Source organism: Lontra canadensis, unplaced genomic scaffold, assembly GCF_010015895.1.
Source record: "Lontra canadensis isolate GAN:19392208 unplaced genomic scaffold, GSC_riverotter_1.0 scaffold17, whole genome shotgun sequence".
Classification (NCBI taxonomy): domain Eukaryota; kingdom Metazoa; phylum Chordata; class Mammalia; order Carnivora; family Mustelidae; genus Lontra; species Lontra canadensis.
The window spans coordinates 5,991,452-6,016,297 of NW_022631011.1; the positions used below are offsets into that span (position 1 = coordinate 5,991,452).

A 24,846-nucleotide genomic window follows, 5' to 3' on the forward strand; every position below is an offset into this window, starting at 1 on the left:
TGCCTGACTTTGGAAATCAGCTTCAGCCCAGACTGGTCTGTCTGCCAACTGGTGACAGGGGACCAGAGCAGACTTCTCCAATTAGCAAAGTCTCCCATCAGGCAGCTGGACGCACTGTGTTTATGTTTTCGGACAGCACGCTGCAGCTGCTGAGCCTCTGGCTGAGGTCTCCTGCCCTGGTAAACATGAGTCTAAAAGTAAGACAGACAAATGGACAAGGGAGTGTATCTTTTGATGTCTTTCTCTCAGTCCAACTCTTCTTACTCCTTTGGGGTGACTGAGATGAGCACCAAAGGCATGCACGGTAATGATGGTAGAGATGGCTTGCTTTCTGGTGGCAGGATGCTGGGTGGGTGCATTGCTTGTAAAGGGCACCAATGCAAACATGACATCTGACCAAGCTAGGTTTCTTATCACAATAACTCAGGTATTTCTCTAGTCTTGAATTCTCTCATTGCACAGAGGTGACCCTTTGCTGGTCCAGGATTTTCGGTTTGAATGCTTGTCCCCACATCTTTCATGATTACCCTATTTCCTTCACTTTAAATACCTATCTTCTAATTACATCGATCTGTTTTCTTCAGAGTTGATCTTGGATTCCTGACTCATGAGTAAACACATTACTACTCTAGTTTTAAAAGTTCCTGTATGTATTTTCAAAATGATTTAATAAATTTGTTCCCATTCAACATACTACATTCAGAAGATCCTACTCAGATATCCTAACTGAAGGAAATATACAAGAGCTGATGGTCTGGTGTTTCAGTCCCAACAAATAAGGCCTGACACTGTAGAAGCATGGAAATACAGAGAAAACTGTACACATTAACTGTCCACTAAGAAGATTTAGCTCAGCCGAACCAAGTAAAAACAAGCTTTTAGTTTCTCTGCTGGGTCTGACTACTTCTCATTTCTTAGCAAGGGAACTCAGCAAAAATAACTTAGGAAAGGTTCCGGAGCGAGAAGGGTCTGCGCTGGTGGCCGGGGACTGTAGGCATCTTTGAAGCACTGCCAACATGTCTGATGTTCAAGAAGCCACTAAGCAGCTTATGGATGTGAACCTTCATGAGAACTGGAGGGCTATACAAGTGACAGAAAGTGGTCCCAGAAGTGAGTCTGAGCACCTCCAAGTCACTATTGGAGCCACTGTACCTACTGGTTTTGAGCAAACAGCTGCAGATGAAGTGAGAGAGAAATTGGGGTCATCATGCAAAATCAGCAAAGACCGGGGCAAGATATATTTTGACATTTCAGTGGAAAGTCTGGCTCAGGTTCATTGTCTGAGATCAGTTGATAACTTATTTGTGGTTGTTAAGGAGTTTAAAGATTACCAGTTCAAAGAAACAAAGGAAGAAGTTCTCAAGGATTTTGAAGAACTGGCTGGGAAGCTTCCATGGTCAGACCCTTTAAAAGTATGGAAAATTAACACCAGTTTCAAGAAAAAATAAAACAAAGCGCAAAAAGATAAATCAGAATTCAGGTAGAGAAAATATTGATAATGGACAAGGAGACAAAGCAGATGAGAAAGAGGATAAAAAAGGATTCACTAATAATACCTTAGATTCCCATATCTTAGACTATTATGAAAATCCAGCCATCAAAGAAGAGATATCAACATTAGTAGGTGATGATTTGGCATCTTCCAAAGACAAGAAGGATGAAAAAGAAGAAACTCATCCTAAAGTGCTGAAGTTTAGAGTCACATACAACCGGGCTGGAGAGAAACACTGCTTTTCCTCAAATGAGGCTGCAAGAGATTTTGGGGGTGCTGTTCAAGATTACTTTAAGTGGAAGGCTGACATGACCAACTTTGATGTGGAGGTTCTTTTGAACATCCATGATAATGAAATTGTTGTGGGCATTGCATTGACAGAAGAGAGTCTCCACCGAAGAAATATCACACATTTTGGACCTACAACTCTTAGATCTACTCTTGCCTATGGGATGCTTAGGCTCTGTGCTCCTCAACCTACTGATATAATAGTTGATCCGATGTGTGGAACGGGAGCAATACCAATAGAGGGGGCTACTGAATGGTCTAACTGTTATCATATTGCTGGTGATAATAATCCGTTGGCTGTGAATAGAGCAGCAAATAACATCTCATCTTTATTGACCAAGAGCCAAATTAAAGAAGGCAAAGTGTCCTGGAGCTTGCCCATAGATGCTGTTCAGTGGGATATCTGCAATCTGCCATTGAGAACTGGCTCTGTGGACATTATTGTGACAGACATGCCATTTGGAAAAAGGATGGGCTCCAAAAAGAGAAACTGGAACCTTTATCCAGCTTGCCTACGGGAGATGAGCCGTGTCTGTAAACCAGGGACAGGCCAAGCTGCACTACTTACTCAGGACGAGAAATGCTTTACCAAGGCATTATCTGGAATGGGACATGTTTGGCGGAAGGTACATACTGTCTGGGTGAACATAGGGGGTCTTCGTGCACCAGTTTATCTTCTGAAACGTACACCTCAAGCTTTTGTTCATCCTTCAGAACAAGATGGGGAAAGAACTCCTTGGTGATGCAAAGAATGAAGATGGTTAATGGTATTTGTGCCTCCCAACACTGGGAATGTCAGCATGAAGAACTTGGTTTGAAAGAAAAATAGTGTTAATAAAATTGCAGTTTGCAGTTTAAAAAAAAATAATAAATAACTTAGGAAAAATGGCAAAGCTGATAAAACTTTTTTTTCCCCTCTAAACAATAATCTAGTTAAATTACCTGCTGTCCAAAGAATATTATAGAAAAATTAGGTTGGTACCTTTCTGTAAATCAACAACTTCCAGCATATAATGTTTAACCAGAAACTGGCACCAAAGAACTAAATATCTGAATTTGACAATATTAATTAAGTTTAGAAGCATTGAAAGGTATTTTTGAAAATTGAAATTACAAATCTGTTCAGGTATAATGAGAAATGGTTTTATAATACTGAAATTTGCTTCCGTTTACAGGAAGATAATTTGAGATATTTATGGAATAAATTCAAAATAATGAAAATTAGCAGATACAAACATCATATTACAGGAGGCTTGATTAAAGTTGAGATATGATTATAAAACAATAGCAGTTAGAAGGAAGAGAAGGAGTAGAGGAGAGCAGTTGTGTTCATTTTTCTTGGGTGGATTCTCAGGTGGCTGTCAGAGTAACTCAACAATTTGAATTGCCAGAAGATCTAAGTGATGACAGCCTTACTGGGACAGCTATGTCCTCACCAGGAAACTAATGTGAAGAAGACATACAGTCCACTAAGCTTGTTTAAAGGAAAAACGGAAATAGTCTCAGATGGCCACTGTCCATTCCTTAAGCATTACTACCAGAAAATTGTCCAGAGCAATCATTGGTAGCTAAGAGGCTATGGGATGGCAAAAGAAACTGTGAAAGACTAAAGAGGCATCAAGTGGTTATATTTATTTGGTCCAAAAAACTAACAACGTGATTGTACATATGAATTCAATAAAAATCCCCAAATGGGTAAGGAAAAGTTGCCATAATTCAGAATAACATAGAATGATGTGGATATCACACAGAGTGTGTGACTGCAAATTCAGAGATATGGTGACTACAGAAGTCAAATTTCTGGACTTTCTTGTTGCTCATCTTCAAAATGAGAGATGAATGATCTATATTAACATTGGTGGCCGTGATACTATATTATTTTGTGTTTAAGTATCTGAGATATATCTATTTATCTGTTTATATGTGTACATATATATATATATACACACACACACATATAATTTTTATATAGCCATCTAAATTATACCATTTATAATATAGACATATATATTTGTGCATTATATATGTATAAAAAATGCATGGCCATGGGATGCCTCGTGGCTCAGTGGGTTAAGCCTCTGCCTTCGGCTCAGGTCATGGTCTCAGGGTACTGGGATTGAGTCCTGCATCGGGCTCTCTGCTCAGCAGGGAGCCTGCTTCTCCCCCATCTCCCCCATCTCTCTCTTGAGCCCTGCCTGCCTCTCTGCCTACTTGTGATCTCTCTCTCTCTATCAAATAAATAAATAAAATCTTAAAAAAAAATGCATGTCCAATCTGGTAGAAAACACTTTCTCTAAAATTTAAAGTATAGGTAACCAGTTATAAGCAGCCTCTTTATAGCTGTAGTTTTAATGTATCTTATGACAATATCCAAAGGAAGTCCATCTTTCTACATTTCAGAATACATTTATCTTCCCCCAAATTCTGTCCAGATTTGATTAAAATGTCTTTTCTCAGATGTAGAACAATTTAAAACAATTGAAACAGGCAAGGGAAAAATCTGTCTTAGGGAGCTTTATTCCATCAACTAAGGTTTTATGATTTAAGGTAATACTCTAGGTAAAACAGGACTTAGCCAGGTGGGTTTTTTGAGAGGTAGGGAAAAAGGTATACTCTCTATGCTAATCTCTCTTGACCTTGATCTGAAGAAGACCTTCTTTTGCTCAACAGGACCACAGACAGTGTTATAGGGCCTGAGGCTTTCCTTTCTTTTCACTGGAGCACTCATCAGCAACTTTAAATCAACAGTAATCCTATTCCTGGTACCATGGAAAGAAACCCCCAATAGGTTTCTTCTAATAGTTCAAATTTTAAGATAAAAAGGGACAGATTACAAAGAAAGAAATGTCATTAAGGATTTAAATTTTGTTTTGTTAAATACAATCTCTGGCTGTAGGCTTTGGTCACTACTTATCTAGACTATTATCTACATCAGCTTTTTGGAAAGAAATGCCATACATGCCTGAGAGAACAAACATATATGTTGACTGATGCTTACACTGCCTGCTGTCACAATGTCCTCTTCTTGGTAAGTGCAGTAGCCATCCCTTTTGCTACCTTTCTGGAAGGGCAGGGCATGGCCTCTGACATAGGCATCCCTGTCCATGAAAGCAGATATGTTTTCATGTCCCCACCTTGTAGTGGTGTACTGCTTACAGATTCCCCCCTCACCTGCAAAGACACTACATGATCATCTCAATTCCCCTTGTCTAAAATACCACTCACACATGAACATTTCCCTTCATATTATTCATGCTGTCTTATTACCCACTTTTAAGTTGACAATGACAAAAGTTGGCAATGGTATACACAATGAATCCATGATCACATCATCTTCAAAGAATTCAAAGAATGATAAAGAGTTGTAGTCACCGAGCTGGCCTGATTGAAGCAGAAATAAGGCCTACCAGAGTGCTTAGAGTAGTTGCTCAATAAAGATTAGGGGTGTGTGTGTGTGTGTGTGTGTGTATGTGTGTGTGTATAATTGTAAAGTGAGTCAGTATTTTCTAATATTTTCATTTTCTAAAGAAGAACTGAAAGGAAAAATGGATTTCAGTTTAATAGTTTATCGTGCAGAAACTCAATAAATCCCATTTAATCCAAGTTTTGTAGCATTTGCTATTTAATTCTGATCTGAATTAATGTCTATTATTATTATAAATATTTGTTAAATACCAGATAAATGTTGTTTGGGAAATTACAAGTGTTGACAAGATATATACTAGTCTGGGTGGTGTTTTTTGTGTAGCAAAGAGAATGTCTCCAGAAATTTTACCTAAATCTAGAAAAAGATTCATGTGAGTTCAGTTGTAGAATGACTGGCTAATTCCTATCACTTGTTTTACCTATTAAGTACTCCATGCAGACTTTAGAGGTGTTTTAATGAATACCCTGCCAGGATTTCAGTGTAATGTGATTTGTATTAGAACCATTTAAGGAGAGTCCTGCAAAGGAAGGTTGCTACCATTTGTTCTTATTATGTGTATAGAAGGACACAAAGAAGATTTGTTATCTAGTAATTTTTCTATGATTTTGGTACATTGGCTCACGTGGATGCTAGTTGGGAAATTCCCCAACAGTGTCGACATTGTGTGTTATGGGAAATGGACGGCTAGTAGATACTGTTGTGTGTTATGGCCTCTTCCATCCTGTGAGTGGCATATATTTAGAGAGACACTGCCAATGCCTCAGGATAAACACAGCCTTAAAACCTTCCACCCCAAAATATAAACTGCGTGCTCCCTCAAGCTAAAGCCTTCGTGGAATACTCTCTGCTTTATTGATTTCCCTCTTCTCTGAGCTCCCAAAGCTCTTAAAGTCTCTATCACCCCATTAGGAATGCTTTCATATACCATCCTATACTATTCACTAATTGTTTCACGTGTATTGGTCTTATCCAACTTGATTGTTAGTAACCCTTCAGTAGAAACCCTTCTTCCTCTTTTTACCATCCATCACCAAGAAAATCCTCAGAATGTAATTGACACAAATAACTCATTGAATTACTGGCTAATTGATTAAAATACCTGAGTTAACAAGTTATATCTCAAATTTGAACTATGCTTCTGATTTTGGCTGGGTTTCAATAGGAGGATGATATAATGAAGGGTCAGAAATCAGAAATTAAAATAATACCTCAAATGTCATCCAGTTGCCAGGTAGTCTTTTCCCAAAGAACACTAAATTGTTATTTTTTTAAAAAAAAGGGCTTGTCTTCCCAGGTGTGGGAGGCCACGGTAAGGCTTGAGACGAGAACCAAACCAGGCCCTGACTTGTGCCTCCTTTAAAGACTGAATAGCCGAACAAAAGGCTTAGGTGGATAAAGTCGAGTAGCCCTGAGAAAGGGTCTGTGCTATGTGTTGCGCACTCGCCTACGTGACTTCCCACACATTTGCTAGTCAGATAGAAATGATTTGATCGGGGTCAGAAATTCTTGGCTGGTCCTTGCTGTCCTTGCACGGGTTATAGACTACACCACTGTAAGACTGTGCTGTGCTTACATAAACTATGTCTTGGGTGGCCTTGAAGTCAGTACATCTGGCGCTAGAGGGTCTGCTATTGGTGCTTGGGAAATACATAATGGGAAAGCTTGAAGGATTTTCTGTGCATGTTGCAAACTCTTTAGTAATCAGCTAAAAATAGATACTTTCTTATGATTGTTTCTGTCAGCTATATAATGCCTTGCTGCCTTAAATAAAATTGGCACTATTGGACATCCTCCTTGGTGCTCCTCCTGCCCCCATCTCTTTGTCTCTTAATTTCTTTTCAGCATCCTCTTTCCCTCTCGACCCTGGTCGATTTGTCGCGCCAGCCGCGACACCCAGGCACAGTTTTGAGAATATGAACATAATTTCTAAAACTTAGAAAATTGCCACTGAAGAAAATTAAGAGGATTTCAACCCAAGTTACTAGGTTCAATATTTACCTCCATGCAAAAACACCCCTGTGTGTGTTCTTCAGTGTCAGGCATGATAGAATATCTTTAATAAGTCACATAAATGATATTATATAGTTCTACTATAGAAGCATAATGTTATATATGAGGTGCTGTGCAAACACAAAGAGTCAAGGGTGGGAGGAATCAACCAAATGGAACTCAAAGAAAGAGAATGGAATAAAGGGGGTGCTTACAGAAGAAGTATAGCCAAGGTTAAGGGGACCAACAAGGCCATGTTGAAGCATGCAGGGGCTAGCCATTATTAGAGGCTGATTTCATTTCTAGACTTGGAGAACCAGGGAGAGGAAATAGTGTTATGGGAATTCAATGAGAGCTGCCACCACAGAGAATGAGTGGTGGCCTATAAACTTCATGAGTTTGGACTAACTAGAAACACTGTCACTGCCCAGAAAGGACTGCAGTCAGGGGTGGAGGCAGCCTCTGTCAGAGATGTGATTTGAAACAGAAGAGGGAAAGAAATTGTTCCTCCTCTTGCTTTTTGATTTCCTCTTTGTGCCTCCCATAGCTTAATTTGAAACCTATTCTAATCACATTTAATTGGCCAGAGTAAGTCATAGGACCAAGCATGCTATAAATAGGGCGAAAAGCCATCATCCTTGCCCAAGACAGGAAAAATAATATTGCAGATGATAATTCAATCTACCAAGCTCACTGAGTCCAAAGTTACTGGAATTGTAAGCAAGTTCTTGAGTCATCTGGCTCCTGGGGTCAATGATATTATGTACTGGTTGCCTATTTAAGGTCAGGTTCACAGCCTGTAGGACAGGGTCTTGATGTCACAGGATACTATTTCCCAAAAAGATTTCTCTGACCTTCCTGAATATATGAGTTGCTAAGAGGTGGGTTGCTTTGGTCTCCTACTCCTGCAGTATCCTGTCCCTATTTTACCTTCCAGATTCATTTTCAGTACTTCTCTCTCTTGTTTTTGGCCCAAGAGACTGACTTTTATGGCTTTCTTTGTCTTGCTCCCTTCTGAGTGAATTTACTTAGTGGGAAATACTAGCAGAAAATCAGAGGGCAAGAACATAGAGAGAACTGGGGCTATTTTTTCGAAGACTTATTTCCCTCTTTGACATTTGGCAGTGGTTGTGTTCTCCACAAATAGATAGAAAGCCCTTTCAGTGCAATGACTGTGCTATCTTCACCTTCTACATCGTTTTCATAACTGTCTGCATCCTGATGGCAGTGTTTCTAGTCAGTCCAAACTCATGAAGTTTATAGACCACTGCTGAAAAATTGCTTGTAGAACTCGTTTGCCTATGGAAGATAGAAGAGTGTTTTTATGTTTTTGGTGAAGTATCATTTTTCCATATTTATAACCTGCATGGTATTATTTTTATATCCTAAGCTGCCTATTGGTATATTTGAATTTTTATTCCTTGAAAATTCTTATCTATACATGATGGAATTCCCAGGGATAGAACCTTACCTTTATTTGCTTTTGAAAAGCCACATACCTCTTCTTGCCACCCCAGTAAGTAAATCTCAGTCTGCCTTTCACTGATCAGGGCACTATTTCATTAGTCTTATTTTATTATTCAGTAAAATTTCTGCACATGATTTAGGGCATCTTGTTCTTAGGTGGATTCATCATATTTCCTTATTTTTGTAGACCTACCTTTGCTTTTGGTGTATTACCTAAATGAAAGAATAATTATTTTCTTTCCTTATTTCTATCATATAATGGCATATAATTGAGTTCTTGCAAAATATTTCTTATGAGGTGTGTTTGCTTTAGAGTCTCCTTTAAAAGCTGTCAGTGTCTTAGCATTTTTTATAGAAAACCTGTGAATCTTTTAGAGCGTGGAAAGACCCAACCTTTTGCTATTATTAGTTGCCACCAAGATTAAGTTAATTTTCCACTGAAACAAGGATCCTTTGAAGGAATAAGACTACCATAGTTGCTTGGAAAGGGAATAAATTGGAGCAGGTCTTTGAAGAAGGAAAAGCAAAGTCATCCAGGAATGGTAGGAGGTGCTGCTCGCCACACCACTTTGGTGAGATGGCCCTAATTAGAAATATCTGATATCCAGGTAGTAGTATTCATCCACAGAGGAGAGCCCTCAACATTTCTAAAGATACTCCTGTCAAGTTGTCCTTATGAAAGAAGAGGACAGATTTGAGGCTGCATTTCTGACAGCTTCTTCTTCTCTCTTTTTTGAAGTAGGTTCCGCACCCACTGTGGAGCTTGAACTTACGACCCTGAGGTCAAGAGTCACATGCTCTACCAACTGAGCCAACCAGGCACTCCTTTTTTGTTTGTTTGACGTGTGTGTTTTTTAAAGTAATCTCTATGCCCAACTTGGACCTCAAACTCAAAGGCCCAGGATCAGGAGTCACACACTCTATCAACTGAACCAGCCCGGCACCCCGAGCCCCTGATAGCTTCCTTTACAAGTGACTCTGCAGCCTCTAAACAGGTATTTTTTTTCTCTATGAATGTCTCCAGCTCTTCTCTCCCAGAATGCTTCCCTTCTGCCTTTCTACTTATAACAATTCTTACCATCGTTCAAGATCTAACCATGTAGTACTATACTAATGAGCCTCTCCAGTTCACCCCTGTTCTGATTAATCTCTCCTCTAAACTATAAGACTCACTGCTTATAGGGCTTGCTGGCTAATTAATCATATACAACTTACATTGCTCATACTGTTTCCTTGTATTATTATTTAACTTTTCACGCATACATATTATCTTCCTCCCTAAGAAAAGAGTTGAAGAAGTAATTTTATAAGGCCAATTCAGTTTAGTGCACTGAAGACCATCTGGTGCTGTGCTGTTCATACATTCTTTGTAGCCCCACCTGCAAAAAGAATCGCTTGTAGCTCTTTGTGATTTGGGTGATAGTTAATGAAGATAGCCTTGTAATTTGATTTTCAATTGTGGAAAATGCTTTTGACATAATAACTTACTCTATTTTCTCATATTGATGGGAAGAAAGAGAACCTTCTCATCTAACAAGGAGTATCAAAACTGTGGGAGGGGATTCAGTGATGCTATGGAAAGGAGGATATCGAGACAGGACCCAGCATTTTGAAGAATGCTGGAATCAATAAGGGTATGACCTAGGTGCCTGGGCAGGGCTCAACAAGGCTCTCTTTCTAGGGCTTTCTATAGCTACCATATTTCTTTAAATGAGTTGGTTTACCAGGCTTTCAATGCAGAACCATTCAGGGAATAAAACCAGGTATAGACTGGGAAGAAGCTAAGGTTTCTAATCAATTGACATACTAAATTAGAAAGGTTAGAGCACGTGGGAATTGGTATGAAGTGTAAAAACAAAGTGAGAAAATACCCTGCAGTGTGGAGAGGTATGAAGCAGTTTGGGACAAGTCCCTGGAATTTGATTTTTGATTGGCAGGTAAGCCTGAATGGGAGCATTACTACAGACAAAACATGCAAATTAATCAAGGTTCTTGAATTTTAAAATTATCATCAAAATATTTTTCTGCATGGGACACATAGGTGAATCCATTGGTTAAATTATTTAGAAAAAGTACGATAATGTGCTTTATATTTATAATGAGCATTTGCCCTGTAATAAGGTCTCTTCCTTAAGTACACATTATGTGTTTGCTACAGACCTGCATGGTTTCTGCACATCTTCACCCTTACACCAGGGCCACACACCAGGCATTTCATAAAAGGTGAACTTCAATGCTCTCTTGCTGTTCACAGCCTTAATTCTGAACCATTGGTCTTGACCCATTTTTTGTGCCACATTCCAGACTGCCTTTGATCATCTCAGCCTCAGCCTCCATTGCCCATTGTCTCCTTTCTAGCATCACCTTGTCTCACCCTTTATCCTTGATGTGTTGCACTTAAAGTCCTTGTTTTTCTCCCAGTGATGCTAACTCCACTGCCAGAGGTAAATGTTCCTCCTGTTATGACCAGGTCCTAGAACACCCTAGATCAGTTCTGTTCCCTTCAGTTGTCTGTAACTTCTGCTCCCTCACTCCAGGTAGCACACCCTTACTGTCCATCTTCAAAATAGACACCAGGAATATTGTCAAGTAGCCTACAGCTCTCCATTTCCCTGTAATGAAGGGAATGCCGCATTCTTACCTGTACCCCATTAGTACCTATCAAAAGTTTGAACACATGTTGAGAGCCTGAGACATGTTTCATAATTTATTCATACTCTAAAGAAACATATAGAATACAGGGGCTTATAGAGTTATAGAAATGGAAGGTGGATGAAAGAGAAAACTGCTGATTTTGCAGCTTCACGTCAGCATAGTGTTAGCGAACTGGCTTTTAGTTGTGGAAATGAATCAGTGGCAGTAGATGATGGAGAGGAGAAGAAGCAGCAGGTTACCCTAGGACCAACATGTCCCAAGGTTGGCTTGGACCATGGTCCTGCATCCTCCTCCCCTCATCTTGAGTGGTGGAGCCTATGCCCAGCTCAGCTCTTCCTTCACCAAACCAACCTCCTGACTGAGCCTATATAGATGTAAGTTCCCAGCACTGGGTTGTTCTAAATAGTTTTGTTCAGCAGATAGCTTGAATGAGAAATGATCAGTTACTCTACCATTTTATTATTTTCTTATCTCAGATGGGGTTGCAACTCTCACAACAGTCTTCATAGTTAGCCTCTGCAACATTATTTCATATTTAAGCAATAAGAGGAAGAGGAAAAGCCATGGAACTTTTTTACATGGGAGTTTGGGCTGGAGATAATTAAAGACCCAGCCACATTGAAATATGAGTACTCTACTGTCAAGAACAGCATTACAGTTTGCCACTTACAGAGACTTTGAGAGATACTTAGGTAAGTGGTGTAATCTTAGTCCACAAACTGAGAAATACAGAAATAGTACATTTTGCCTGCCCCCCCCCTCCACCCCAAAATTCAACTTAGTAAGAAGTCCAAGCCATTGTTTGGTCATAATGGTAGGAAAATTAACCTTATTCATTCTGGATTCTTTTTTTGTCCTAGGGGCCCACTATATGTTGCACATTATAAAGATGATTTCTGGGCTTTGGTCACCTGCCCATTCATATTCTTACCTAAGCGATAATGCCACATTAAATTGAGAAAGGACATTAAGAAATAAGTAACAGAGATGAACAAGGTATGCTTCCAAATGTATTGGGGTCATTTGGGCAATCTATTCAAAATATATTGACATTTTTCGTGCTCTTGCCTATGCCAAAAGGTATCAAGACTTTAGAAAGAAATTTACAGTCAGAACCATTTCTGAGACTTGTGATTTGGTTTTCTTTGCTAGTTTAACAGGGTGAAATAATTATGAGTCAAGAAGATTCAGCCATTGAGGGTATAGTCATAAAACAACTAAGTCATATATTTATATGTAGTACAGGAATTTGCTGAAATTGAACTTAGTACATCAATGCCGCTGGAAGTTTTGTTGTGTTTTGTTTTGATTTGTTTTGTTTTGCTTAAACAACAGAAATGTATTGTCTCCCAGTGCTGGACACTTAAAGTCCAAGACCAAAGTATTGGCATGGTTTGTTTCTTATGAAGGCTTTAAGGAAGGATTTTTTTCCATGCCTCTCCTCTAGTGTTTGGTTGTTTACAGGCAATTGGTGGCATTCCTTGGCATCACCCTGACCTCTGCTGTCTTCATATAGCGTTTTCTCTGTGTGCTTCTTGTCTCTCTGTGTCCTCATTGGAAGCAATTTTGACTCTTGGAGAAGGACACATCTTAGCCATTAACTTATATAGTTTTTTCTTTTTTTTTTTTTTTCTCTAAGTAAAGAGATAACTCGTAGAGGAGAAGATTCACTGTGTCTGCAGATTTTGAAATTCTTTTAGCATTTTGAAGTATTTTGTAAATACTTCAGAAATAGATTGGGAACAAAAAAGCAAACAGACCTTTCACCACCACCACCACCAAAACAAAAAAACAAAAATCCCTCAAGACATTGTATAGAATTGTATAGAATGTGTTTCAATTTGATTATTTTGTTACAACTTATATCCAACTTACATATTTACCCTAATTCAAACAAATCCTATGAGAAGACATATAAACCCAATAGTATTATCTCACCATAAACATGTTACTCTCTTTATCTTCTTCTTAAGTGTAAACTTGCCCATATTTAAAATGACTCTCTGTCACCTGATGTGGAAAGATGCCTTTTAAGGGAAAATGACTATGAATACCACAAGCCATAATATTAAGGTGCTCAGACGAGTCTTGGAACCCCTGCCAGGCAATGGCTGGAGAGAGGTAAATATGGTAGGGATGTTAATAGAAATAGTGCTTGAAGTTTAGATGACTATAATTGTCAAAGGTTAAAGCAAGTACTCATCTTCTAGAGATTGTCTTTTTCTCTAAAACGTATCATTCTTAACCACAAGTTTTGATAAAAGCAAGTATGAATTGTGGTTCCATGTCACAACCAAAGAGGTCTTAGAGAACTTAGGATGCTTGGACTTGAGGGTCTAGGGAGTTGTTAGCCTATTGGATTGATAAAAGGCATTGTGTACATTTGACCACAGGATGCAGAACAGCACACACTGCTGGAATGTTCTGCATTCTTCCTCGTGGCAGTATGAAAGTTGCTCAGCCTTTCATGAGACCTGAAATTCTCAGACCTGGAAGCAGGTGAGGTTGTGAGAACTAGTGGTAAAAGGAGGACTAGGTGTAAAGAAGGGCAAGTAAACCTCCCATCTAAGTTTAGGACACATTTTGTAAACTTTACTTTGTCTCTGCTTCCATGTTTTATAGTCTAAGACTGTGTTCCACATTCACTGATCCTCAAAGGAGCAGTTCAGGTGTTTAAAAGCCTTGTGAAAGAGCCTTCCTGAGAACTGGGATTTGCCACTCTAGGAGGAAAGAGAGATAGGACTTATTAGCATAATGCATCCACTCCCTCCCCCACCCTAGACCCTCAGAAAGTCAGTGTTAACCTAGAGGGAGGCCAAGTAAAGGATGAACATCAGAACTGTGAGAAAAAAGCAATTTTGGAGTGCATTAGCCCAGGCGGATAGGAGAAGAATGAGAGTTTATAGTCCAGGGGAAAATCAGAAATGAGGTTTTCTTTTCCTAACAAGGAGGGGAGACAATTGCTGTGGACCTGGTTGGCAGGCTTGCTTTGAGATACTAATTCATGCTGAGCCTTACTACTCACCCTGAAGGGCTGGTAGGGAAACAGGATTGTTGCTAGAGGGGAAAATCAGAGCCCTGTTTCCTTAATTCCTCCCCAGGGCCACTCCCTGTGGAACTCCTTAATTCTGGATTTGCTTTAGGCATTCCACCCCACCAGTACACAGCCTGGGGCACAGCTCTACTGATAAGCTTTGGGCAGTTGATGGGCTTGGGAGGAAGACTCCCCATAGGAAGAATGGGGGCCTGGAAAAAACATTTTTGCCTAGACAACTATAGAAATCTCTTGTAAAAGACCTGGACAGGCATTCCCTGATGTAACAGCTTAAATTCACTAAGAAATAAGGCTAGAGTTTGGAAGAAAATTGGAATCATTTTTTTCCAATCTATTTTTCTGCCCATTGACCCACCCCCACCCCTGTGTGCAATGGTTGGCTTTGGCAATGTCCTCCTAGGCTCAGTATGAATGTTCTTAATGTCCTAGGACATCACAGACTCCTTTGAGAATTGGTTTGAAGCTGTAAATTCTTGTGGGTGGGAAGAACAATGGATAAGGGACAGAACCAAATGCACACATTTTGCATTTAATTTTAAATGTGTTCATAAGATCTTTGAAACCTATTCTTCAGTACTCCTTAAGATTCTTGGATGTGAGGGGGCCTGGGTGGCTCAGTCAGTTAAGCCCCTAACTCAAGATTTTGGCTCAGGTCATGATCTCAGCCTGGGATCAAGCTGCTCGGGACTGCTCAGCAGGGAGTCTGCTTCTTTCCCTCTCCCTCTCTCCCTCCCCTTCCCTCCCCCAAATAAATACATAAATCTTGGTTTAAAAAAAAAAAAAAGACTCTTGGATGTGATGTTAAGACCCCTGCTATAGACATGTACAAGCCCAGTGAGTCTGTGGAAATGTTTCAAATAGACGCAGCAATAGCATTCTGCTCTAATGGGTGTGGAGCCAGCCTGCAAAGCAAGTGCTTCCCAAGTGTTGATGGTTATACTTTATTGCACACTAATAAGTGTCTAGATCCTTGTGCCTATCTCTGCCCATCTCCATGAGGCCTATAAGACAAGAGAAAAGACTATTCCAAATAAATTGACCTCACAGAAATTACAGAATAAGGTGAGGGAGGCAATACCAATGGACAAATTAGCTAATGTCTTAAGACAGTAGGTGACATTACTGAATGCTATAAAACTAATGTGTGTAGAGAGAAGACACCTCAACTATGTGGGAAAGACCAGGACTTCAATAGTGCCCTAGGTGGGGAGTAGGATTTTAAGAGATGAGAGGACATTAAAAAAGCAAACAGAAAGATGTGAAAACATGCTAGGGTGGGGATGAGACAGAGAAGAATAATCCTAAATAAACTAATAGGATAATGGCAAGTAGACATGAACAGGTAGAGATATCCCTGGATATCCTAAGAGATTCTTACTGTTTTATTGAATGGGGTTATAAAGAACCATGAGAGCTAGCCAGAGAATCATCAACTATATCCAAACGAATGGGAGAACTATTTCAGGTTTCCAAAAAGGACCAACCTACAGTATAATCTACTGTAGAACTCATTGCCATTGGTTGATCACAAGTCTAGGAAGATATGGTCAAAGGAAATTTAAAAAAAAAAAAAAGGTCTTTACCAATGAAGAGTAAAACCAAGTCTCATTTAATACAGGAGCCATAGATACTTGGAAAGTTCAAACAAGAGTAATCAACATATTTCTTGCACTTAAAATGATTAATCAGTAATGATATTAATAAGTCAGGTTGTCACTCTAAAAGCCCCCATGGAGAACTCCCACTGGAATGGAAGCTACATCCTGTAGCCTCACACTTGGGATGAAAATTGGACTCAATAATAGCAGAGGAAAGGAGAAATTAAATGTTATAAGCCTGATAGAAATGAGAGGGCATAGGCAATGAGAGTTGAAGAGCAAAAGGAAATTTAATAAGGGTAATGTAATAAGCTCTTCTGTCTGGCAGACACTGAAGGAGATGACTCCCCCACCGAAGGAGAAGGGATGACAGGGATGTCTAGAGAGACTGATTATTCAAGGAAAGCTCAGAATATGTCCTGAATGAGCTAGCTACGATGGCAAAGAATGCCAGGGTTGGGGTACTGATGATACTCCCTGATATACCTCTCCAGCATCCACTCCATCTGCACTGCAATTCAGCCTCTTATTATGTATTTTTAATATCAACTCTGATGGGCAGCCTGGCCTTTACCCTTGTCCCATCCATGTCATTGTACAATAAAAGATTTGCCTGAGCTCCTCACACCTGCCTGTCACTACATACTTGGGGACAAACAATGCTTTTGCTCTATAATAACTCTAGGAATTCATTAAATCAGGAATTCTTATTAACACCATACAGCTGTGAAAATTGAAGTACAATAGGGTAAGTGGGTTTTCCAAGGTTAATTGTGAGGCTGGAATCTGAGGCTCCTGGTTCAGAGCTCTGCTAGTTCACCTTCTTGTTTTCTCTAAGAGTAGCAAGGGGAGCAATAAGGATTCTTTCCCCTCATGTTTCCAGTACAGACCAGAGAGCAGCATCCTGTGCTGCTAGCTATGTAGAATAAAGTGCTGTCATAGTAAAATCTGATTCTGGCATAAAGCTTTACAGGGAGTCATTTTGCATAACAAAGTCATTCTGGTATCCCAGGAGGAATGGTCACAGTAATGGCATTTTGTTGATCTGGTTGCAACAAATAATCTACAATTAGTAACACTACATAATAATTTTTTTCTTGGCTATTCATAAAACATGCAGTCTCTAAAATAAAATACTTGTTGGTTTATTGCTTAAGTATTGTTTAATTATGGCTTTTTTAAAAAAGCAATTGATGAAAGAGTATATATTGTTAGGACTCTAGGTGCGAAAGCACAATGTCCAGCTCTGTATCAGCCCAGCTTTTCCAAGTTTGGTTTCTGCTCTCAGGCATTACTGGTCAGTTCTCCTCATCTTCCCCAGCTTTCATGTGTCACCATTCAGCTGCCACCCTAGAAGAGCAATAAAATGCTTTGCAAACAGCAGTTATAATAAACAAATCATCTTGGAGGAGGAAAGGAAATACGGAGTTAAGTATATCAGAAAACATCTTTTCATTTCTGAAGTCACTATAAATTTCTGAGTGCCCTATAAATATTTGATGGATTTTTTTTGTTTTGTTTTGTTTTGTTTTTAGCTCCAGCTCATGCCAAGGGTAACTATGGTTCACAGAAAAAATCATTACAAGATGAAATAATATGAATTTTTTTGCAGCATTGCTATAATGAAATGCGATTGGTATCTCTTTTTGTGGTATACTCTTATGCAGAATTAGAAAACAGTCAGTTAGTTAATCCTACCCTTCTGCCATACTTAGGAATTTTTTTGAACAAGGTCTGTTAACTTTTCCTTTCCTTTCCTTAACCTTTCTCCAAAGTGCTCTTTGATCTTTGTCTGTCTTAAATATTTATCTGCATGTGCACCTAGACATACTTATACATGTTTGTGTCAGTTTATTTTGTAATGTGTTTAGATCGAAATATTGTCAAAAAAGAACTGGATGAGGGAGGGCCAGATTATAAAATGCAGTCCCCTTTCATTCATTGGTTTTGATTGGGCTTCAAAAGCATGGTTGTTACAGTCTTCATGTGGAAATAGCAATCCAAGACTAAAAATTAGAACAATCATAATACTCAAGGCCACACTCCCACTGAGTGCCCAGTTGAGCTAAATGACTGACCTTTAGTACCTTAGTTAACTCCCCCTTAGCATCCCTATATGGTGGGTGCTACTATTTCACCCTGCAGACATAAAGAATATACAGGCTAAGAGAGCTAAGTTCCATTGCACAGAATATGCAAGTAGAACTTAAAGTGGGAGTTAAACCTAGATTTGTTCTTCTGCAAACTGTTTTAAACATGGGAAAACTTAGTAAAGGTAGGTTAAGAACAAGCAAACTACTGCATGATGGAGGGTGTATTTAGGAGAAACAATGCTCTTTTTCTGAATTAAAATAGGGTAGTACAGATGAGATTTGAGCTTTGAAATTTTAGACCAGTATTTCTCAGTCTTTTTTGGTTATTAGCCTTCCCTTCCATGGAGCCTTTAGAAAATGTTTCCTAAATGCTCTCTCCATGAAATGTTCATTTGATAATATACTGTTTTCTGTATAGGTACTATATGTCTATCTGCGCTTCGTACATAGAGAGAGTAAAAGTTTTTTCATCCTCAGGAACCAATTTATATTTCTGTTGAGAATGCAAGTTCTAGAATTATATACATAGTGATAGAAAAGTCTTAGTATTCAAATATATAGATCTCAGATTAGTAACAAAAATCTTTAATCTTTACATTTCTATTCTTTTAACTGTAATTAAAGGCTTTTTCTGGTGTTTATAAAAAGTGAATACAATTTAATCAATATATAGAATTTCCCTTAATAAATTTTTAAACATATTTAATTGACTATTTGTTACTTTGGTTCAATATCAGCATGTTAAAACATAAGGAAAATACTGGTTAGAACTAAATTCACCTACACAGATGCTACTGTTACCTGAAATGAAGACACAATCTTTGTTAGCAAGTTTTCAAACATTAGGAGAAATGAAAAAATAAAAAGAAAACCTTCAGTATTAAACAATCACCATTCGCTAAACAAACTTTATATGCACTAATAGATTACACACATACATTCAATTTTTGCAGTGAAAAAGCATAAACTCTTTAGTACTGGCTTGCCTGAAATTTATATATTTTCTTTTCATGTTTGTATTGCCGTAGTTTTACTGGTTTGGGCCCCTTTTGCTCTCTTTCTAGTTTTAACTTATGTCTGAATTGCTTCATCTTTACTTCTCTAAAACTCTTAAAATTCCAAGAAAGCATCATCATTTTCTATCCTCAGAATCTAAAGTATTATTATTTTAAGTCCTCTGGATGCAACTTCATAATTTATTTCATCCCTTACTCTTGATCCTTTGTGTGATCCTAAAGTTGCTATTCATTTCTATGTAGCGAGAACCTTCTGCCCTGTCACAGTGCTATCCCAGACCTAGGAGGTGGCAAGTACACAAGTCAGGCATGGCTCCTAAATGTGGGAAAAGGGTGGCAGAGTTGGGGAATGCCAAGACATGACATTTAGACATGAGTTTGAGATGAGTCATGGCTTTTGAAGTTAGGATGCTCTATTCCTTCTTACTTTTATGACTTTAAAACATTCATTTAATCTCTGTCCACCTCGGTTTCCTCCTATAATTAATAGTACCACTCCTCCTCCTGCTGCTACTACTACTACCTTTAATAACAATGGTTGTTATTACTAAATAATAATAATAATAACAACAACAACGTTTATGAGATAATTGCCACATGCCAGATGTTACACTCATTTAATCCACACAGGGATTCCTGAAATATGGACTATGATTATCTGCATTTTATAGATGAAGCCAGAGCAACGAAAATGTAGTCCTCCTGAAAGGGATGGCAGGGCTAGCAAATAACAGGAGGAGATTTGAACACAGTCTTGAGTCAAGAGCCCATAGCTGTAACTGTTACACAATGTGTACTAGATTAGATGTTTCCTAAAGTTCCTCCAAACTCTACTACTTTCTGGTTCTGTGATTTTCCATTATTCCATCCTGGTCTGGTTCAGGACTACAGAACACCTTCCTGCATTTAATGATGGTGAAAGCTAAGGCTTTCCTTCCATGAATACATGGTCTATAAAGGCACTAGGATATGGCCGCAGGACCACAGGGGAGTCACACAGTGGCTACTTAAAAAAAAAAAAAAAAAAAAAAAAAAAAAAAAAAAAAAAAAAAAGTCCTCTTTAATTTCTTCTTTAATTTCTTTTTCCTAGGCATGTTTCTCATTTATTAGCCCAACAGTTATTGACTGTTAACCATCAAGAAAAATTGGGAGAAAGAGAAGTGGGGTGGGAGAAAGAAAAAGAGAGAAAAGGGGAGAGAAATAATCACCAAAATGGCATATATTCACAGAGAGACAAAGAACCATTGTAGGGAAAAGAACCAGCTAAAAGAATACAAAGATAAGGAGATAATCAGTGCATTTCCATGGATAAAACTTAGGAGAATTTTTATTTTGACCAATAATAAGTCTTGATGGAATTGGTTACTTAAAAGCATGTAAGTTCCTCAACATATCTGACTCATGGCTGAAAAGTTAAACTAATGATTTGAATAGCTCCAGTTGACTTCCAGAATTTTATATAAATGGACTGGCTGCTTTTTTTCTGAATTAACTGAATCTAGTACTTATTTTGATATCAGAACGACTCAATGGTCTCTGCCTTCCTAGAGCTTCTGGTCTAAAATGTATGCCATTGATATAAAAAAAAAACACATATAGGCACAAAGCAACTTTTCTGTCTTTATGAAAGAAGTTCAGCATTACTCAATTTAACGAAGTAGGTTTATTGAGTGGCTACCATATTCCCTCTTCTATACAGAATGAAATATCAAGACTCTTTGGGGGGATACTATAAAGCATTCTTTGTCTTTGAGGAGAAATCTTGCTCTCTTTTGGCAAAGTTTACTCTTTGCATATGGCAAGTACTCCAAAGGTGTGGGCTGTGCCTTTTGTGCTAACTTGGGACAAAGCCAGAACATAACACATTTGAGTTTGTGTAAACTTCTTGGCGCCTGCTTCTTCGTTGAGGAGTGAGAGCCTCAGCTGGAATGAGCTACTCTAATTCCCAGCCCTTCAAACTAACCACCAGACGATAACCACTCACAACAGATATTGACTTTCCATGCATAAGGATTCATTTTATGTGCAAAACATTTCATAGCGTTCCAGTCACAGCTCACTGGTTGTTATTCCAGAAAGCATCTGTCTGAACCACTAATCGGGGTTTCTTAAACAAATTGCATTAGGCATATCTTGGTTTTGCAAATTTCTTAGAGGAAGGTAACGGATTTGAAATGGTTGTGTATCATTATTAACAATATAATCAAACATGCAAGGTATAGTAAGTCCTATGGTAGGGACCTATTTTCCTCTAAGATTAATAGTGATTTCATGGAGGGGTAAAATTTTCTCAAAATGTGTTCTTTGGAATACCTAGAAAAAATGATTTTTAATAAAATAACTCTGGGAAATACTAAATACTGCATCACTCCTAGAAATTTATTAATATGCTAGCCTATTAGGACACACATGCACACACACAGACAGAGTACCAACAAAAAAACTAGGGCCCCATAGAACTCTGGGGCAGGAGGACATCATGGGAACAACTGGGATTAGTAGATAAGAGACTAGCTCCTCCTTAAAACCAGCTCTGTGACTTGGACTCAATTTTGCCTCTTTAACTTGGTTTACCTGTCTGCCAAATTCAGGTAAAAGTATTTAACATGTCAGATAAACTACAGAATTTGTAGAAAGAACAGTTGTTAAATAGCTGTGAGAGCATATTGATGTGTAAGAGCAATGTAGACAATGGCCCTGTACTTGCCCATGTACTTCTGTAGTTCCAGATCTTGGGTTCGGCACAATTCTAAATGTATCACTGAGGTTCTTTCCATTGTTTGTAACTCTCATCTTTATACTAAAACATTTACTGAAACAACAGTGTACAGCTGGTTAGGTTCTGTAGACTGTAGTTAGCAGGATCTGTGTGTACATTCAGATAAAACATTATACAAGTTTTACCCCCCAGGTAGTAGTGATTGAATACAATCCTCAAATACTATGTAATCTGACTGCTTTACTCCAAGACTTGATTTAATTATCTCTGTAAATTTGTAAAATTTCTATGGTTCCTTTATGGATTTATGATGCCCAGGCTTCTGGGGAGCCCAATTTAGAAACCCCGTTGTTTTTCAGATAAGGGAAACAGTGTCTAGAAAAGTAATATTTTTTTAGGTTCCCCCTTGGAGTCTGTCCTTTAAAGTAGCACCTGTTTGAGACCTTCTTGGTTCTGACCACTCTTTCTTTTGGGGGTCTCACCACTCATCATACCAAGAAGCATCTACATCAAATATCACATTTGTATGTTGAGGTACGGCTGATTAGTGGAAGCGATGCTATGTTTTACAGGTGTAATGAAATACTTGTAATTTTGATTTTTAAATTTTCTTTTTAGATTTTGGGTCTGTATTTACTGTTTGAGGTTCCAAGCATCATTATTGTAGGCCCTTGGAAACTTCACAGGTAACTAGAGGACTTACTAGTTACTTCAGAGGTAACTAGAGGACTTAAAGTATAAACAACTTGTTTCAAACACTCACATTTGATTTCTTCACAGAATCTGTCCTATCCAAGTGATCTCTCCCTGCCCTTCTCTCCCACAGTCAGCCAGTATAGCTAACAAAATCCATTTACTTGTAGCACCAAACTCAATCCCCATTCATCAAGTTGTTCTTAATGGATCTCCTCCATCTCTGTACTTCAAATTAGAGAATTTAATCTAGGATCATATTTTTCCATAATTGTTTTCTAGCTGGTAATCTTTGTCTTTCTATCAGACTGTGAATTTTCCATGAGGAAGAGCTATACTTCATTATCTCCTTTTTCCCTCCCAAGATGGACATGTCCTCCAGTGTATAGTGAATAGAACTTGAAGGCATCGCTTTAGATTTAAAAATCTCTTCTGGTATGTTCTGGAAGTACAGTCAGTGCAGTGTATGTCCAGAGAATATGTGAGGTCATGTTTGGCACTCTTGCCCCTGGAGTCCCCTCTTCATCCATACACCACCCTGGGGACAAGCGATGAGAGAAGTTTTGCATGTGGCTCTATGTCTTGCATAGTTTTCCAGTTTGCTCTCCTGTAATGTAGGGAATGTAGGAACCAGGATACAAATATCTGCACAGTTGCGTAAAGGGGGATTATAGAAAACCTGAAGAATGCACTTGCTTCTTTTCTGACTGTCGTCACAACACCTGATTTCATTTTCTTTTTTAATTTATTTTTAGTAATCTCTATGCCCAACATGGGGCTTGAACTCATGACCCTGAGATCAGAGTCTCATGCTCCACCAACTGGGCTGGCCAGATGCTGAGGCAGTAATTTCTATTTTTTTTTTTTTAAGATTTTATTTATTTATTTGACAGAGATCACAAGTAGGCAAAGAGGCAGGCAGAGACAGATTGAGGGAAGCAGGCTCCCTGCTGAGCAGAGAACCCGATGCGGGGCTCGATCCCAGGACCCCGGGATCATGACCTGAGCTGAAGGCAGAGGCTTTAACCCACTGAGCTACCCAGGCACCCCGCAACACCTGATTTCATGAATATAGTCTCCTCTCTCCAGCTTCTGGTGGCCCAAGGTTGGCCTGGAGTGGTCTTGCTACAACTGGAGGTTTGAGAGCATGCATCTGCCAATGGCCTCTCTCTCCTGGTACAGCCTTTTAGGCATCTGCAGTGTTTTAGGAGACTGGCAGCAACCCCAAGCCTGGACAGCACAGCCTCCGTTGCTTTCTAGAGGGTTCTGGTTTGACTCCTGCCAGACTATTAGGAAGCAAAGGCCAAGGTTTATTTCAAAGCTTATAATCTCTGGGATATGCCCAGGAATTGGAATGAAGTTGGATACTTCCAGATAATAGATTCCTGACTTCAGCCCATGTGTCCCTCCCCACATCACACTTTCATGTTCCACACACAGAGACATACACACACACATGCAGGGATATGCATCCGTACACACCACATATTCATGCCTGACACACACCACAAACGTTCCTGCATGCCACACATCCCACATAAGCCAAAACATGAACAGCACATGAATTCACCACATTCATTACACATTCAATCACACACACACACACACACACACACACATGAGAGAGAGAGAGAGAGCAAGAGAGCCCATTGTTCTGTACCAGGGATATTGTAGTAAGAGTAAGCAGTGTGCAGGAGTTTAATCTGAATGCTAAATATACAAAAACCAGTCCTTAGCTCCATATCTGTGCCTGGGCATATCACTTTCTATCTTTTAAAATTGTGCACACTACATCATGTAAAACTTGAACTTTGTAAGGAAGTGTTCCCAATGTATAGACAAGAATAGAAAATTCAGAACATGGTCTGTGACATGTCCCAGTTCTAAAGGGGATGAACTAGATATCCAAATTGTCAAATGAAGTCTCCTTAGTGCTGTTTCCAGAAACTATCATTTTGCCATTGACAATAGAGTAAAGTTGGCAAATATATAGCCTTGGTGCCTTGTCAGTCTTGATGTTGCTGTCCTACCTTCCACAGGGACCGCTCTTTCAGGTGACCCTGGCCGTCCAGATCCCTCACTGTGAAAGCCAGGGAAAGATTGGGAAAACTCATCATGTGGAAGGAGAAAGGAATGATGAAATGTAGTGTGCTTCTACTCCCAAGAGCACCAACCACACAGACTCTCTTGCTGTTTCTTTAAAATGCTGAAATGCTATAAGCTTTCACAAATATTATTTCTTCTTCTAGGCCACTTTGTTCCAATTTTCACCTCCATGTTACTACTCAGCTTTTGGGGCTTGGCTGAAATTTCACTTCCCCAGGCTTTCCTTCACCTCACAATCCAAGTTAGAT

At 39.0% G+C, this 24,846-nt stretch overlaps 1 pseudogene; it reads left to right on the forward strand.

The window, feature by feature from the left end:
• The first annotated feature begins 971 nt into the window (after positions 1–971).
• On the forward strand, positions 972–2,645 carry LOC116868872 (annotated as a pseudogene).
• The last annotated feature ends 22,201 nt before the right edge of the window (positions 2,646–24,846 follow it).